Genomic DNA, 10,602 nt, shown 5'->3' with positions numbered 1-10,602 from the left:
GAGCACTGAGAAAACTAAACCGTCAAGATCCCCAGGACACAGTATCTGCCTGCGGCTCTATCAGAACCACACAGAATGCTCTTCTATTCCCTACTGCCAGGCTGACATCAAATAACAAGTAACTTGGACGAAACAGACCATCCTGGAAGTACAGTGCAAATGATAGATTAAAGCTGCATGTAGAGCAGATATTTGAAAAACAAACAAATGAAAACAGAACAAAACAAAGAAAGAAAACACCAGCCTTAAGACAATATATTGCTAAGATTAATCTGAAGTATGTAATGTGCTGAGTGTAAACAGGCAGCATACATTCTAATTAGAGTAACTCAAATTCCTGCATTAAAGGCCTATCTGAAATCAAAGTGAGCCCATTTTTCAGAAAAAAAAAAGTTCTGTCTGGGTCTTTGTTGTCTTTCACAGATGTCTAGCTATCAATAATTTTTTTTTTTTTGGTCACACTATGGCAATAGGGAAACAACACAATTTGAGACAAAGCAATCATTGGAACTAGACTCAGATATGAAAGATATGGGAACTATCTGAAAAGGCATATAAAGTAATTATGATTCACTGTGACTAATATTGTAAAGTCCCTGATCAGCAGAGAGACAAAAAAAAATATTAAAAACAAAGGAAAATGCTAGAAATGAGAAATATAGCAACAAAGAAGAAGAATGCCTTTGAAGATCTCATCAATAAATTCAGCACAGCTGAGGAACAAATTAGTGAATAGGAAGACAAATCTATTGAAATGACCTAAACTAAAACATAAAGCGAAAAGAGTAGGAGAAAAACAAAACAACAAAACGAAACCAGAGCATCCAAGAGCTCTGAAACAGTATCAAATGATCTATAATATATATAAATAGAATCCTAGAGTGTTAAAAGAGAATGGGGCAGAGGAAATATTTGAATAACTATTGGTTAAGAATTTTTGAAGATTACAAATATACTCCAGACCACAGATAAAAGAATGCTACACAGGTTAACCACTATAATAAAATAAGATTAAATGAAAAGGTAAAATAAAATAAAATAAAATAAAATAAATAGAAGATAAAATAAACCACACCTGGAAACAAAGAACACAGAAAATCTTGATGGCAGCCAGAGAAAAAAGACACATTATGTGCAGAGGAACACAGATGAGAATTGCAACTACTTCTCCTTAGAAATTATATAAGTTGGAAAACAATGGAGGGAGGTCTTTAAAGTGCTGAAGAAAAAAAAGTCAATTCAGTATTTTATACCCAGAAAAATTTTCTTTCCAAAATAAAGTAGAAATAATTTCTCAAGCAATAGTTGTGGTAATTTAAAGCCAGCAGACCTACTCTGTAAGAAGTGTTAAGAAATTATTCAGAAAGTGAAATATGTTACCAGAAAGGATCTTAGATATCTACAAAGAAATAAAAGAGTGCTGTAAGTAAAATAAATGTAATCAAATTTATTTTATTTTTTCCTATTTCTAATTGCTTAAAGATAAGTGAATGCCCACATAATAAATAATAAGAATTAATTATGTGATGATACATATAAAAGTCAGATACATTGCAAAAATAGCTCAATGGTACTGGGAAGAAATTGGAAACATAGTGCTGTATGATTCTTATGCTATGCATAAAGTCTTACAATATAATTTATAGGTAGATTCTGGTTAATTAAAGATATATAGTGAAATCCTGATGCACTCACTTAAAATTTTTAAAAAGGGGTATAAATATTAAGTCAACAGAGGAAGTAAAATGGAGTCATAGAATGCTAAACTAACCTGAGAAAGGCAGCAGATAAAGAGGTTAAAGAAACAGAATGAAACTATGAAAAGATGTAACAAGGTTGTAGATATTAATCTTATCATATCAATAATCACAATAAATGTCACTGATCTAAACACACCAGTTAAAATATAGAGACTGTTAGATTGGATGAAAACACAAGACCCAACTGCATGCTATTGTTTAGGAAAGAGTATGGCCTCACCCAAAGAAAGGTCTGGCCTTTCCCTCAGTGTCTGAGAGGTAAAACCTGTCATTCTTGATGAGAGTGTCTTTGTTTATAGTGGAGGCTAGCTGCATTAGAAAGACCAACCAGTATTTAGGGCAGGGGCTGTGGGTAATTTGGTATCAGGTGACCTAGAGACTGAGTTCAATCACAGTGTTAGTCAATCATGCTTATGTAATGAAGCCCCAGTCAAATCTCCAGACATTGTAACTTGAATGAGCCTCCATGGTTGTCAGTACTCCATGTGAATTACACAGTGATGCCAGGCGGGTGACAGAGGCTGACCCCATGGGGGAGACAATGGGTGCTCTGTGTTTGTAACCCTCCAGCCTCTGCTCTGTGTATCTATTCCTTTGGCTGATTTTGATAGATACATTTTCCCTGTAACCACAAGCACAATAACAGTCAATGAGTTCTACAAATCATTTTAGTAAACTATTAAACTTGAAGGAGGTATTGGGAACCCCTTGAACTTGTTGTTAGTGTTGGAAGTGAGGGCTGTGTTGTGGTGGACTGTGCCCTCAAACTGCACAGTTTGGCTGATTCTGGGGAGCTCTCTACAGAAAATGCACTTTAAACATAGAGACATAAGTAAGTTCCAAGTGAAAGGATGAAAAAAGACATACCATGAAAACACACACACAAAAAAAGTTTGTAGTAGCTATATTAATGTCAGACAAAGTAGACTTCAAATCAGAAATATCAGAAATAAAGAGAACATTACAAGTGACAAATGGTTCAATTATTAAAAAGTACACAATGATCTTTATTGTGTATGCACCTAATAGAAAATATTCTAAATTCATGAAGCAAAATATGAGAGAATTAAAATTAGAAATAAATAAATTCACAATTTTAGTTGAAGATTTAAATACCCTTCTCCAGGTGATTATTCACTTTTGTCCAAAATATACATTCAAGCAATACAATTCTAATCAAAATACTAATACGATTTTGGGGGTTACTGAAAACATGAATTCAAAAGTCATCTACTAACATGAATAGGAAAGGATGGCAAAGGAAATCATGCAAGTAAAGAATAATAAAGTTGGGAAATAGGAGTGATTACTCTGCTAGATACTAAATAAAGGTACAGATTTCTAGCATAAAGAGAGCATGAGAAAACAGGTGTGAAGAAAAAGAGGTCATGGAAATAGAATAGACAATCAAGAAAGGGATTCATTACATATATTGTAAGTATTTATGATCTGATAATCCCACTATTTCACATAAATGAGAACAAAGAATATTTATAATGTTAAATGATGCTGAGATAATTGGTTAACTTTCTGGAGATAATTTTTTAAAAAGATTCTAACTTCACTTCTTATAACAAAATTAATTTTAGATGCTTTAACAACTATGAGTTCTAAAAGGTAAGTTTAAGGTTTATTTTGTCTTAAAAGGGGCTCTGACTATCTAATTATAACCCACATGGCTGACTTCTAAAAAAAAGAAATGATAGAATTGGCTAAAGAAAAAAAAATAGCACTATGTAAACAAGTACTTCCATTGATAAGAAAATGTCCCTAGTAATATGCGAAGGAAAATAAAATCTTGAAGGAGAAATATTTGTGACATACAAGACAAAGGGTTTGATTTTTTTTCCTATTTTATCAAAAATTTTTGCAAATCAAAATGGCAGCAATAAATCTAATTCCTGTCTAATTTTTTTGTAAACATACTTAAAACAAATCTCCTGGCAAAGAAATTAATGGCAGTTACTGGTGAGTAAGTTCGTGGAACGTTTTAGCAGGATAGTCTAAGAACACTTAAAGGAACCAAGCCTGGAATCTGTGCATTTATGGGGGATAATTCTCTAGAAAATATCACCCAAGTTATGTAATTGAGTAGGTAGTGGGAGTGTTTCAGAACCAAAATAGGTTCCGATAGTTTAAGTAGTGTCCAGGTGACATAATTTAGAGACCGTTTATTTTAACCCAGGTCAGGGCATGATGTAATGCAGCCAAGAAGGACCTGAGGAGTGAATGATCAGTAAATAGTTCATGTAAAAGATTAAGATTTACATTTGTGGAAAACAAAGAAAACACATATATGGAAGTAGAAGAACACTTGTTCATTTTCACTTAATATCAGAAGACTGGCCATATTAAAGCAACTAGTTTTTTGAAAAGAGCATTCAAATTTTTGAATAAACTGTGTTGAGACGTTGAAAGCAACAAAACTGGGACAGATTCTGATTGAAAGATACTGTCAAAAGGAGGTTACACAACATATCTGCTCGTGGTATGCTGAATCAGTTAAAGCAGACCACTTTTTTATTAAGAAATTGTGTCAGTTTATGTCCTCTGAGAAGCAGATGCCAAGACTGGACTAGATATGCAGCATGTTTATTGGGGTAAATGCTTGTGAAATCTAAGGAAGAAGCAGCAGGAGAAAGGAGGAAGAACTCCTGACCATCTGTGGGAAAAGCCAGTAAGAAAGCATTGAGTATAAGAAGTTTCCCAGTGAGGCACAATTCTGAGGATGTTTTAGCCAAGCTAATCCGAAAGTTGCCCAATAGAGCAATTAACATGGGGCGGGAATGGCCAGGTTCTGGTACACCCTGTGGAGCTCAGTCATTGGCTGGGGCCGCCCAGGAGACGTTTGGCGTGGCATGAAGGCCGAGGTGCATCCAGAGCTGCAGCAGCTGAAGGCTGTCAACCATCTATGCTCCCACAGTGGGTTTCTTGAAGGGAGATCTGAGTGGGACACATTTCAAGTCGCCTTGAGCTGCAGAGATCCTCTTCTCCCACTAGAAGTGGACAGTCATTCTATGGTTCCGATGGGCCATTATTCCTGGGAGGAAACTTAGAAGAGGGATGTTAGTGGTTAGTGAAATGAATTACCCACCCTTCCCAACTGTAAATTCTCTTCACATCTGCTTGTTGCTTGAGCAGGTATTGATAGCTTACCTGTAGGTGCATGACCTAAATCTTCACCCCAGGGGATTCTGAGCCTTTGGTAACTAAACATTTCCCAGTGCCAGGTTGCTTCGTGTGTCTATTTCCAGTTACTACTGGGCAAAGGAATATCAAGAGGCACTCATGTGGGTTGCTGGGTTTCACATTCCTCCCTTACCCTAGTATGTTATATAAAAGCAGCCCTATCTCCTCTTGCTGCCCAGTCAATTTACCCTGCCAAGTTGGTAACTCTTTTTTTTTGCCAGGGTCTCTGAGCATAAGGAGTCCAGACTTCCCTGTAGCTAATAATTCAATGAAACTCTTGCTATGTCCCATGGCAAGAGTGTACTCTTCTTGAGGACCAAGACTTCTAACCCTACAAGCTTATGGTTATGGGGATGGGATGCTCAGTGCCCCCAACGGGATCACTGAGAGTGATAATGAGTGGGGTTGCTCCTTCTTTCACCCCAGTCCTGGAACCACCTGTTTCCAGTTGGGCCCTCCAAAAAGCAAATGCAAAGACTGAACCACATTTGCAGATTTTACATCTCAGCTATAAGTGGGCAAAGGAAGGATTGGATAGGAAGAGCCTCAGAATTCTGTGTTGTCTTGCGAGTTTCAGGCAGGCTGATAGCAAGTTCTCTACCTAACGTTGTGGGTTAGAGGAATCTCGCATTCTGTAGGAATTCTCAGGCAGGTAGGGGGCTCTACTCTCCTCCACCCCTGCCATTACTCAGTCATTGACTAGGGGCAGCAGGCTAGGCGTGATCTGGCATGAACGCTGTGGTGGGTTCAAAGTTGTAGCATTTGGAGGCTGTCAATCACCTGTGCTTCCTAGGCAGCTTCTCTTAAAGGGAGATCTGAGCAGTCTGCTTTGATGACTGCTACAGAAAAAGTCTACATTAATCCAGGAGGAAAAATGTCCTTAAATATACACAATTTGACTGATAGAGGGAAGGAGACAATTTGAGATACATTCGCATTGTGTGAAAGATCCTGAAGTTGGAAGTTTTAATCCCTACAACACTGTGAAGGTTGTGCTTTGAAATATACTTGGCAAGCAAAAGATGTTAATGTCTCTTGCATGTCAGACACATATATACAAACGTGTGAGGTAGCCTGAGGGTGCTAGAGTTACCATTATTACTAGTTCTACTCCCTTAGTGTAACGCATTTTCTTATCAAAAGTAATATTTGGATATAAATATTTAGTATAAAATTTTACTCTTCAAAATATTTTTTTTTCATGTTAAAAATATTTTAGTGATATATATGCTCTGGCGATATTCTTTAGCATTTTCATTTTTTAGTGACAGGCAACAGCTACCGAAAATACCACTAACCATATTTGTCAGTGTTCTTACAAATATGTTATCTTCTTTTGTCTTATTTTATTATTTTATTTTACTTGTCAGTAGAGAAGCTACCTAAATGTTATAAAAATTCTGTGGGAGCTTGATATGTTGTATATATTGACTGACTGACTGACTGACTGATATTTACACTTGGATGTATTTATATGCGATGAGGTCAAGAATGTTTTAATATTAGTGTGCTGACACTAATCTACAGAACCACCCATAATTGAATTCTTATAGACCTAGCATCCTTAGAAATTTCACTCACTCCCAACCCTGATGAACTGTCATAGTAATTGATTGTATTAACAGAAATAAATAGCCCAAATTTGGCTCACTCTCAAAACAACCCTGTTTCAACTGACACAGATGAGGAATAAGGTTATTTCACATTGCCCCAGTCAGGTCAAGGCTCAGGGAAAGCCTTGGCTTCTGCCTTTAATTTGATCCTGCGGACAAGAGGATGAATCGGCTTTGTCAGTCTCTTTATTTGGCATGGGTTCCAGTAACCTTGGTTCACTTTCCTGTTTTCTCCTAAAGGGGAGGAATTTTGGCAGAATATTGCTTACTTTTACAGTTACAGAAGTTACATAGTTTAAGGAGGGAGCAGTAATTACATGCCATTAAACTCAGAAGGCCATTGGCATAGATGAACACTCTGAAGAGGACACAGCCTTCAATTTCAGCAGAGGATGATTACCAGAGCGTTTTAGTAGAGCACTGGTGAAGGAGAGGAAGGGATGACTCTGGAAATATGCTAAGGCAGCAAAGCCATGAAAATGCAGTTAGACACGGCAGTGACTACATTGATTATGCCAGGAATGATTTAGCAGAGGTGTTTCACACTTGCCATTAAACAAAGAGCCATGATGGGGTTTAAAATGTACTGTTTCCACTTGCTATATCCAGCCCAAACCACAGAGGTGTCACTTACATTATTTCTCCATGTTGGTTTGTGGGAAAGTCCCTAGCTTTCTGTGACAGGGCTGTTTTTCGTCTTGGCTCTGGATTCAGCAGTTGTCGAACTTTCTGTTTTCTTCTTTGCCAGTCAATGGCTCTATTTTGGGTAAAACACATCTTAAAGCTTACTTCCTCCGGGAAGCTTTCCTGATTAATTGCATTCGGGTACTTCTCTTCGGCATCTTCCCTTTGTAAGCACGGCTTTAAATTATATTTCTGATATATTGGTTTGAAAGATTTAAAATATAGACGTACATACGTATCTTAAGCCTTCAAACCAATGTGGATAGTAATCTGATATATATTAGATTACAATAAGTATGTAGTTGCCTTCATAACTAGATCATTAGCTCTGATTAAACTAGAATTCTTTTATTTCTCTTATATACTTTCATAAACATTGTGTCCTTTTGAATACAAGTGACAAATCCTGTGGATTCAGTAGGAGGTATTTATTTCTGACACAAATGAAAAGAAAAGGAAAAACATCTGAACACCCAATGTGAGTTGGTCATTTTCCCACTGCTTTGAAAAGGAAGAGTGTTACAGCATTTCTTTTTTTCATTTATTATAAGAGTGAAAAAAAGAATGTTCTCTTTGTACGTTTCTTTAAGAATGTTCTCTACGTATGCTCTAGAAGAAACAAAAAAGTGAAAATCTATCCTGCTGTCAAGTCAAAAGTTGCTTACATTATTGAAATTAGGTGACCAAGTGCGGTAATATATGTTAGGGCAGAATTAAATAAGATATAATTCTAAGAAGTGGAATAGAAACTGTGCTGCCCTCCACTGTGCCCTGTCCAAGCCCCGTCTTCTTTTAAGTAGCCTTCTTTTTGAGTCCAGAATAAAACCCCATCCTAACCAGCAGGCACATATATGGAAGGGATTCAGATGACTAAATCATCCGTATGATTGCTAACTATATTATGTTCCTATTGCTTCTATAAAAAATTACCATAATCTTAGTGACTTAAAAACACACCAGTACAAATTTATTATCTTAAGGTTCTAGAGATCAAAAGTCCAAAATCAGGGCTGAGCCCCCTCTAGTGGCTCTATAAGAGAACCTAATTCCAGGCCTTCTCCATCCTCTAGAGCTTCATTTCTTGCATTCTGGAGCTCCTGGCCCCTCTCTCTGTCTTCAGAGTCAGAGGGTAGCATCTTGACTCAGTCACCATATTGCCTCTTCTGTCTGTAGTCCTATCTCTGTTGGTCTCCCTTTTATATGTACACTTGTGATTATATTTTGGACCCACCTAGATAATTAAGGATAATCTCCCCATCTCAAGGCTCTTCATTTAATCACATCTGCGAAGTCCATTTTGCCATATAAGGTAACATTTGCAGGTTCCATGCTTTAGGGTAATACTAGACATTTCAGGCATTGTGGTAGAAAAATGGGGAAATACATTTTGTTCTTTTTGTTCTAGGAAGTGGGACTATCTTTTAGGATCCTTTGAATCACATCAGTTCAGCGGCTGCTTTACCCACCCACTGGCACTTGACCTAAACAGTAGAACTCTTAGTTGGCTGTAAACTTTAACCTTTCAAATGCTCATCATGCAAAGAGCATGGGTTTTCTATTCTCAGAAGTACTGCAGAATTTGGGTGTGGGCTGTTCACGGTTTCTGGGCCAGTTTTTGATCTCTCTTTCATAGGTATAAGCTTTGTTGTTGAGATGCAAACTTTCTTAGTCTTCAAGTCCTTCAGAATATGCAGCCAACAACTTCTTTGGGGCAAAAAAGAGAATAAAGCTCAATGTGAAAGTTATGCATACATGTTATATAAAATGTTTCTTTTAATTTTCTTACCATACTAAAAAAAGTTAAAGTTATGCTTCTTCTAACATTTATTATATTTGTCATGGGGCTTCAAGTGAACCATTGTCTGTTATTCTGATCATATTACTAGATAAACTTATTATGAGATTTACATAATTTAACAACATCTGTCATGCATAGGTAGTCTCATTAAACCACATGTAAACTGTAACCATTTAACGGATGAAATGGAGATTAACTCTTTTCACTTGCATAAAATATTTGCCACAAATTGCATTTTTTTCCTGGACAGCAGGATTTCTAAAATGATTTTTAAATTTTTTATGTAAGAACCATTTTATTTTCCGGAATAGATTAAAAAACAACAACAGTTATGTAGAAAAGTAATTAGGGATGTTGACATATTTAAAGGAGGTAAGGTACCCAATATACACTAAGCAGTGTAAAGAAAATATTCTCCACTTATGAAAATGGTGATCAAAGAAAATGTTACCTCTGTGATATAAAGGAAAATGGCATAGACTATAGGCTTAAAATTTACAAAGTTTCGAAGCCAAATGTAAAGAGAAAAGATAATGTTTCATTGAAATATCTAGAGCATTGCTCATCTTATAAGTGATAATTGCAAGAATATTCTCGGCAGTGCGTTTGGTGGTCCCGCGGATCTGTCACTTGCTTCAATAGTGTTTGGATGGAACAGACCCAGGGATGCCCCTTGCTCCAGCCTCCGACCACTCTTCAACCTTTTTTCCAGCCGCATCCTTCAGAGCCAGCCACTGTGCTATCTTCAGCCTCTGAGACCAGCCAACACCATTTTGTGAGCTTAACTCCTTATTACCGATCAACCATGAGCTCCCAGATTTGTCAGAATTACTCCAGCAAGGTGGAGGCCTCCGTCATCCACCTGGTCAACAAGCATCTGCGGTCCTCCTACACTTCCCTCTCTCTGGGCTTATATTTCGACCACGACGATGTGGCTCTGGAGGGCGTGGGCCACTTTTTCCGCGAATTGGCTAAGGAGAAGCACGAGGGCTCGGAGCATCTCTTGAAAATGAAAACCTAGCGCGGGCAGCCGCGCCCTCTTCCAGGGCGTGCAGAAGCCTTCTCAGGATGAGTGGGGTAAAACCCAGGACGCTATGGAAATTGCTATTGTCCTGGAAAAGAACCTGAACCAGGCCCTTTTGGATCTGCATGCCCTGGGTTCTGCCCACACAGACCCACATCTCTATGACTTCCTGGAGAACCACTTCCTGGATGAGGAGGTGAAACTCATCAAGAAGATGGGCGACCACCTGACTAACCTCCGCAGGCTTTCGGGTCCTCAGGCGGGCCTGGGGGAGTATCTCTTCAAGAGGCTCACCCTCAAGCACAACTAGGAGCCTCTGCAACCCAGCGGCCTTTGCGGAGCCCCTCTGGTGTCAGCGCTTCTGCCTGAAGCCTCTCTCTGCGGTCACCAGGCAGCTTTTTAACCATCATGGAGCCCTCTCCCAAGCCTTGGACCAAATGGAAATAATAAAGCTTTTTGCAACAACAACAACAACAACAACAACAAAAGAGTATTCTCTCTATTTAAAGCAGAGAAAGCATGAACACATGTCTT

General features: G+C 38.0%; 1 pseudogene; it reads left to right on the top strand.

The window, feature by feature from the left end:
* The first annotated feature begins 9,849 nt into the window (after positions 1-9,849).
* LOC102537475 (ferritin light chain pseudogene) lies at positions 9,850-10,378 on the top strand (annotated as a pseudogene).
* Positions 10,379-10,602: the final 224 nt, after the last annotated feature.

This window comes from Vicugna pacos, chromosome 5 (genome assembly GCF_048564905.1).
Source record: "Vicugna pacos chromosome 5, VicPac4, whole genome shotgun sequence".
NCBI classification, from domain to species: Eukaryota; Metazoa; Chordata; class Mammalia; order Artiodactyla; family Camelidae; genus Vicugna; species Vicugna pacos.
This window is presented reverse-complemented; position numbering and strand designations above follow the sequence as displayed.